The following is a 7,899-nucleotide window of genomic DNA, read 5'->3' on the forward strand; positions in this document are numbered from 1 at the left end:
TATGGCATGTCACCGGCTCTCATCCTTATGCAGTAATGTACGGAGCTCTTGTGGGGAGATGTGCGGGAAACCATCACCTGGAAGGATTTTCCCGGGCCGGAGGGATTACAGCCGACACACATCTGTTGTGTAGCATCGTCATGAGGAATGTCTCAGGAGCCCCGGAGGGACGGTTTGGCGTTCCCTACGAAGGTCGATGCCGGGATCCTCCTCTACATCTCGCTGTTATATATTCTGATGGATCGGGTTGCAGAGTAGCGGTAGACTTATGGAGGGGGGGATGTATTGAGTCGCTGCAGATAGCAGCAGGCTCGTGTGAGCGATGGTGGTATAGTGGTGAGCATAGCTGCCTTCCAAGCAGTTGACCCGGGTTCGATTCCCGGCCATCGCAATATGAATTTTTTTCTCCCCCCTAATGAGACGTTATTAGCGAGAGAAAGAAGCCGATCACCAGCTACATCGGCCGCCTCATCTGTGCCAACCAGTACCGCCTGCCAGTGCCATCAATCAGTGCCCACCAGTGTATATTAGTGCCACCAATCAATGCCCAAGAGTGTCACCTTTCAATGCCCACCAGTGGTGCCAATCAATTCCTCATTAGTGTCACCTAGCAGTTCTGCCTATCAGTGTCACCTAACAGTGCCCATTACTGCCACCCATCAGTGCCACCCATCAGTGCCTCGCAACTGTGCCACCTCATCAGAGCCCACCAGTGCCGCCTTATCAGTGGCCATCAGTGCCGCCTTATTAGTACCCATCAGTGCCACCTATCAGTTCCCACCAGTGCTGCCTATCAGAGCCCATCAGTGCTAAATATCAGTGCCCTTCAGCGCCGCCTATGAGTTCCCACCAGTGCTGCCTTTCAGTGCCACCTTATCAATGCCCTTCAGTGCCGCCTATCAGTTCCCACCAGTGCTGTCTTTCAGTGCCCATCATTGCCGCCTTATCAGTGCCGCTTATCTGTGCCCACCAGTGCCACCTTATCAGTGGCCATCAGTGCCACCTATCAGTCCCCACCAGTGCTAAATATCAGTGCCCTTCAGCACCGCTTATCAGTTCCCACCAGTGCTGCCTTTCAGTGCCCATCAGTGCCACCTTATCAATGCCCTTCAGTGCCACCTTATCAATGCCCTTCAGTGCCGCCTATCAGTTCCCACCAGTGATGCCTTTCAGTGCCCATCAGTGTCCTTCAGTGCCGCCTATCAGTGCCACCTTATCAGTGCCGCATATTAGTACCCATCAGTGCAGCCTCATCAGTGTACATCAATGAAGGAGAAAAGTTACCTGTTTGCAAAATTTTATAACAAAATATAAAACCATTTTCTTTGTTTTTTCAACATTCGGTCTTTTTTCATTTTTTTTTAACAAAATATAGAAAAAAACGCAGAGGTGATCAAATACCACCAAAAGAAAGCTCTATTTGTGGGGAAACAATGATAACATTTTCATTTGGGTACAGCGTAGCACGACCGCGCAATTGTCATTCAAAGTGTGAGAGCGCCGAAGCTGAAAATTGGTCTGGGCAGGAGGAGGGGGGGGGGGGGGGGGGTTTAAGTGCCCAGTAAGGAAGTGGTTAATAGGCATTAAAGGGGGGTACTAAACCCTTTTTTTTTTTCTAATTAACAAACATGTCATACTTACCTCCACTGTGCAGTTCGTTTGGCACAGAGTGGCCCCGATCCTCGTTTTCTGGGGTCCCTCAACGGCGCTCGCGGCTCCTCCCCTCATCGGGAAACCACCTAGGAGAAGCGCTCCCTTTGGGGGTCCCTGAGCGGGCGTGCTCCCCGAGTCCAGCATTTGCGTCCATGGACACAGAATGCCGGACTCGACCCCTCCCCGTCAACGCCCGCGTCATTGGATTTGATTGACCGCCAATGGCTGCGCTGCTATCAATCTATCCAATCAAGAGCCGAGACACCGGGCAGAGAGGAAGAGCGTGTCTCCGCCGTAGGGAACAAACGGGTTTAGGGGAGTAAAACAGGGGGGGCTGGGGGCTCATCACCGGGAACAGACGATCACTGGGTCAGAACGGGGATCTGTTTGTTTACATTGACAGATCCCCGTTCTGGCTCTCTGTGAAGCGATCGCGGGAGGGCCAGCGGACATCGCGGCCGCCGGACTCGTGCATTAGCTCCCCCAGCCGTGCAGCAGGCGTGCACGTGCGCACCCAGTAGCGCGCTCGCGCATGTGCACCTGCTACAGCTGGTAAAGTGACCGGCGTACAGCTACGGCGATTCGTGGCAACGAGCTGACATGCACTTACCTGTCCCAGGACCAAGCGATGTCCTCACCTGACACGGCTCTTTGCTGGTCTTTAGGTTCAGGCCCCCGGGCATCTTACCTGCGGGCATCCGACTGTTACTCCTTGCGGAGTTCTCCATCGAGTTATTTTTATCCCAAGCTTGTCGGCACTTATGATATGCCGTACTTCGCTTGTCTTCATTTTTTCCATTTCCTAACGTGACATATCCAACAATACCAGAGAACTTTTCCCAAGTCACCCTCTATTTTCAGGGTAAAAAAGTGAGTGTTATACGCCAATAAATACAGTGTGTGTGTGTGTATATATATATATCCTTTTTTTTTTATGATTAAGTGGTGAAACTTTACAAAATCAATTTTGTCTGCAGCAAAATTCCCCCTTATTGCATCATTGCTTTCTTGCCAAAAATGTCAAAGCAAAAATATTCATCCTTATTAGAAGGAGTGAAACAATTTCTCTTTTCTCTCTCTGGTGAAACGCATTAAAGTCAATGGAAGGCAAAATTAGCATAATGAAAAAATAATATACAGTCTGCAGTCTCTCACCATCTCTTGTAGTATGTCTGCAGTCTCTGACCATTTCCTGTAGTATTTCTAATGTCTCTGACCATCTCTTGTAATATGTCTGCAGTCTCTGACCATCTCTTGTAATATGTCTGCAGTCTCTGACTATCTCCTGTAGTATTTCTGCAATCTCTGATCATCTCCTGTAGTATGGCTGCAGTCTCTGACCATCTCCTGAAGTATGTCTGCAGTCTCTGACCATCTCCTGTTTTATGTCTGCAGTCTCTGACCATCTCCTGTAGTATGTCTGCAGTCTTTGACCATCTCCTTTACTATGTCTGCAGTCTCTGACCATCTCCTGTATTATATCTACAGTCTCTGACCATCTCCTGTAGCATGTCTGCAGTCTCTGACCATCTCCTGTAGTATGTCTGCAGTCTCTGACCATCTCCTGTAGTATCTCTGCAGTCTCTGACCATCTCCTGTACTATGTCTGCAGTCTCTGACCATCTCCTGCAGTATTTGACCATCTGCTGTAATATGTCTGCAGTCTCTGACCATCTCCTGTAGTATTTCTGCAATCTCTGATCATCTCCTGTAGTATGGCTGCAGTCTCTGACCATCTCCTGTAGTATGTCTGCAGTCTCTGACCATCTCCTGTAGTATGTCTGCAGTCTTTGACCATCTCCTTTACTATGTCTGCAGTCTCTGACCATCTCCTGTATTATATCTACAGTCTCTGACCATCTCCTGTAGCATGTCTGCAGTCTCTGACCATCTCCTGTAGTATGTCTGCAGTCTCTGACCATCTCCTGTACTATGTCTGCAGTCTCTGACCATCTCCTGCAGTATTTGACCATCTGCTGTAATATGTCTGCAGTCTCTGATCATCTCCTGTAGTATGGCTGCAGTCTCTGACCATCTCCTGTAGTATGTCTGCTGTCTTGGACCATCTCCTTTACTATGTCTGCAGTCTCTGACCATCTCCTGTATTATATCTACAGTCTCTGACCATCTCCTGTAGCATGTCTGCAGTCTCTGACCATCTCATGTAGTATGTCTGCAGTCTCTGACCATCTCCTGTAGTATCTCTGCAGTCTCTGACCATCTCCTGTACTACTGTATGTCTGCAGTCTCTGGCCATCTCCTGCAGTCTCTGACCATCTCCTGTATTATGTCTGCAGTCTCTGACCATCTCCTGTATTATGTCTGCAGTCTCTGACCATCTCTTGTTGCATGTCTGTAGTTTCCGAAAGCATTACATTTACTTTATATTATGTGTGTCCCTTTAGTGATGTCAGGGGCCACACCTGAGGCCCCCAATGCCCAAAAAAGTGGACCACCACTGATCAAGATGATTGGAAGCTACAAGTCAAGAAACACCATGTAGTGTATGTAACATACCACTAGATGGCAAAATATAATTAGTATTATGTCTATTACAGTCATGTTTGCATGCAGTAATGTGTAGGCACCACTGGGGGGCAGAATATGATCACTGATGAGTTGCCTGTCCCTACAGTATTGAGTAGCAGAAGATTTGTGCGGTAATACAAACTCACCACTAGATGGCAGAATGCAAGTGTTCATTTTGTGCACATCATCACAACTTTAAAGTGTAACTCCACTTTTACTACATAAATAAATAAATAAATAGATAAATAAATAAATAAATAATTAGTTAAATAAATAAATAAATAAATAGATAAATAAATAAATAGATAGATAAATGAATGAATAAATAAATAAATAAATAGATAGATAAATGAATAAATAAATAAATAGATAAATAAATAAATAGATAAATAAATAAATGAATAAATAAATAAATAAATAGATAGATAAATAAATAGATAAATAGATAAATAAATAAATAGATAAATAAATAAATAAGTAAATACATAGATAAATAAATAAATAAGTAAATAAAATAAATAAATAAAGGAATAAATAAATAAATACATCAATAAATAAATAAAGAGATAAATAAATAAATGAATAAATAAATAAATAAATAGATAAATAAATAAATAGATAAATAAATAAAAAAGTAAATAAATAAATAGATAGATAAATAAATAAATAGATAAATAAATAAATAGATAGATAAATAAATAAATAAGTAAATAAATAAATAGATAAATAAATAAATAAATAGATAAATAAATAAATAAATAAATAAGTAAATAAATAAATAAATAGATAAATAAATAAAAATCCCGGTCAGTTATATGATTTTCAAAGAATTTTAGCAAACTTCACTGTTGCACTGGAGCTCATCAATGGATCTCATTCACTTACCTTCATCTCTGAACACTTCCAGGTTCACAGGTTTCAATCTCAGGCGGCTCTGACCGGGGAGGAAGCTAATCAAGCACCACGTCAATGCTAACCGAGTGCAATTTGTGCCCAATCAGCTTCGGCAGAGTGCAATGCCAATAAAGATACCAACCAATCATCGTTTGGTTTATTATAAGAGATCAGTTAAACCCTAATGATTTAATAAATAAACAATTAATAAAATACAATAATGTATAAAATAAATAATGAAATAATATTTTAAAATTGCCTTATCAATCATTAATAAATACATGAAGAGATTAATAATTAATTATTGAATTAATAATGAAACCATTTTATTTTCTTTTAAAAATGTATTTTTACGCTCATTCTAAAAATTGAATCAAAGCTTTAATCACAAATCATTAATGAATAAATGAATCCAATAACAATTATGTATTGCATGAATAGATAAAGGGGCAGATCCACAGAGCAAGTACGCCGGCGTATCTGCTGATACGCCGGCGTACTTTCAAATTTCCTGCGTTGTATCTTTAGTTTGAATCCTCAAACCAAGATACGACGGCATCTGGGTTAGATCCGACAGTTGCACGGCTTCGTACGCCTTCGGATCGTAGGTGCAATACTTCGGCGTCCGCTGGGTGGAGTTCGCGTCGTTTTCCGCGTCGGGTATGCAAATGAGCTTTTTCAGACGCATTCTCTTACGTCATCTCTAGTCGGCTTTTTCCGGCGTATAGTTAAAGCTGCTATTTTGCGGCGTATAGACAGACTTGCCATGTTAAAGTATGGCCGTCGTAAGTCGTCCGTGAATAGCGATGGACGTAAGTCACGTTTAGGTTAAAAAAATGACGTTGTTGCAACGTCATTTCGCGCAAAGCACAGCGGGAAATTTCGGAACGACGCATGCGCAGTTCATTCGGCGCGGGGACGCGCTTCATTTAAATGAATCACGCCCCCTACCCGCCGATTTGAATTACGCGCCGAGAGATACACTACGCCGCCGTAACTTTCAGCGCGCAAGCTTTCAGGATTCGAACCAAAGCCGGAAAAGTTGCGGCGGCGTAGCGTATCTCTGATACATGGCGCAGGTGTAAAGGTATGTGGATCTGCCCCAAAGTGTTTTATTTTATTTTAAAATGTAGTTATAGCCTAATTATTTAATTGTTTTATTGAATGAATCAATCAATTAATCAATAATGATTAATAACTGATTATTAAAGATTTTTTTATTTTATTTTACAATTTAGCAACCCCTGCACCAGTCATAATAGAAATTGCAGCTTTTGCCCGGCGTTATTATCTGCAAACTCAGCACACTGCGCCTACGAAGTTCCAAGTTACATGACCCCCAGTGCCATGTAACCCACTTCCTGTGTGTGCCAGGTACCATGGATGGCGCCATGCACTCACAGTCTAATGATGCACAGAATGGTGCTGATGTCATCTGCGTGTCATAAGACAGAAGAGAAGACATTTAAAAAAATATCTATATATTTATATATATCTATATATATATCTATATATTTATATATATATATTTATATATATATCTATATATATCTATCTATATCTATATATATATATATATATATATATATATATATATATATATATATATATTTACAATTATTTGTACAATAGTTTATAAAAGTTAATATATATATATATATATATATATATATATATATATATATATATATATATATATATATATATATATATATATATATATATATATAATGTATTTTTATTGTATTTTTATTTTATATTTACATTTATTTCATAAAAGGAAGGCAAAATTAGCACAATGAAAAATATATATACATGTATACACACAAAATATATTCATTAAAATATATATATATATATATATATATATATATATATATATATATATATATATATATATATATATATATATATTTTTTTTTTTTTAATGAATATATTTTGTGTGTATACATGTATATATTTTTTTCATTGTGCTAATTTTTCCTTCCTTTTATTAAATAAATGTAAATATAAAATAAAAATACATATTATTATTATTATTTTTTTTTTATAACAATCGGACACTTAAGGGTGCTGAAGGCATTGTAGCCATCAACACTTCCAGTGAAGTTCTCCATTGAGTTATTTTTATCCCAAGCTTGTCGGCACTTATGATATACCGTACTTCGTTTGTCTTCATTTTTTCCATTTCCTAACGTGACATATCCAACAATACCAGAGAACTTTTCCCAAGTCACCCTCTATTTTCAGGGTAAAAAAGTGAGTGTTATACGCCAATAAATACAGTGTGTGTGTGTATATATCCTTTTTTTTTTCAACGATCGAGTGGTGAAATTTTACCAAATCAATTTTGTCTGCAGCAAAATTCCCCCTTATTGCATCATTGATTTCTTGCCAAAAATGTCAAAGCAAAAATATTCATCCTTATTAGAATGAGTGAAACAATTTCTCTTTTTTTCCTCTGGTGAAATGCATTAAAGTCAATGGAAGGCAAAATTAGCATAATGAAAAAATAATATACATTTATATACACAAAATACATACATAAAAAATAATAATAATAATATTATATATATATATATATATATATATATATATATATATATATATATATATATATATATATATATATTTTTTTTAAATAAATATGAATATATATATATATATATATATATATATATATATATATATATATAATATATATATATATATTCATTTATATTTATTTATATATGTAAATATATGTCTTAGCATGTTATATATATATTTTTTATTTTAAATAAATATGAATATATATATATATATATATATATATATATATAT

General features: G+C 38.3%; 1 non-coding gene across 1 annotated transcript; it reads left to right on the plus strand.

The window, feature by feature from the left end:
- The first annotated feature begins 319 nt into the window (after nucleotides 1-319).
- On the plus strand, nucleotides 320-391 carry TRNAG-UCC. Its single transcript has one exon. It is a non-coding gene; the product is annotated as a tRNA-Gly (tRNA).
- Nucleotides 392-7,899: the final 7,508 nt, after the last annotated feature.

This window comes from Rana temporaria, chromosome 13 (genome assembly GCF_905171775.1).
Source record: "Rana temporaria chromosome 13, aRanTem1.1, whole genome shotgun sequence".
Classification (NCBI taxonomy): domain Eukaryota; kingdom Metazoa; phylum Chordata; class Amphibia; order Anura; family Ranidae; genus Rana; species Rana temporaria.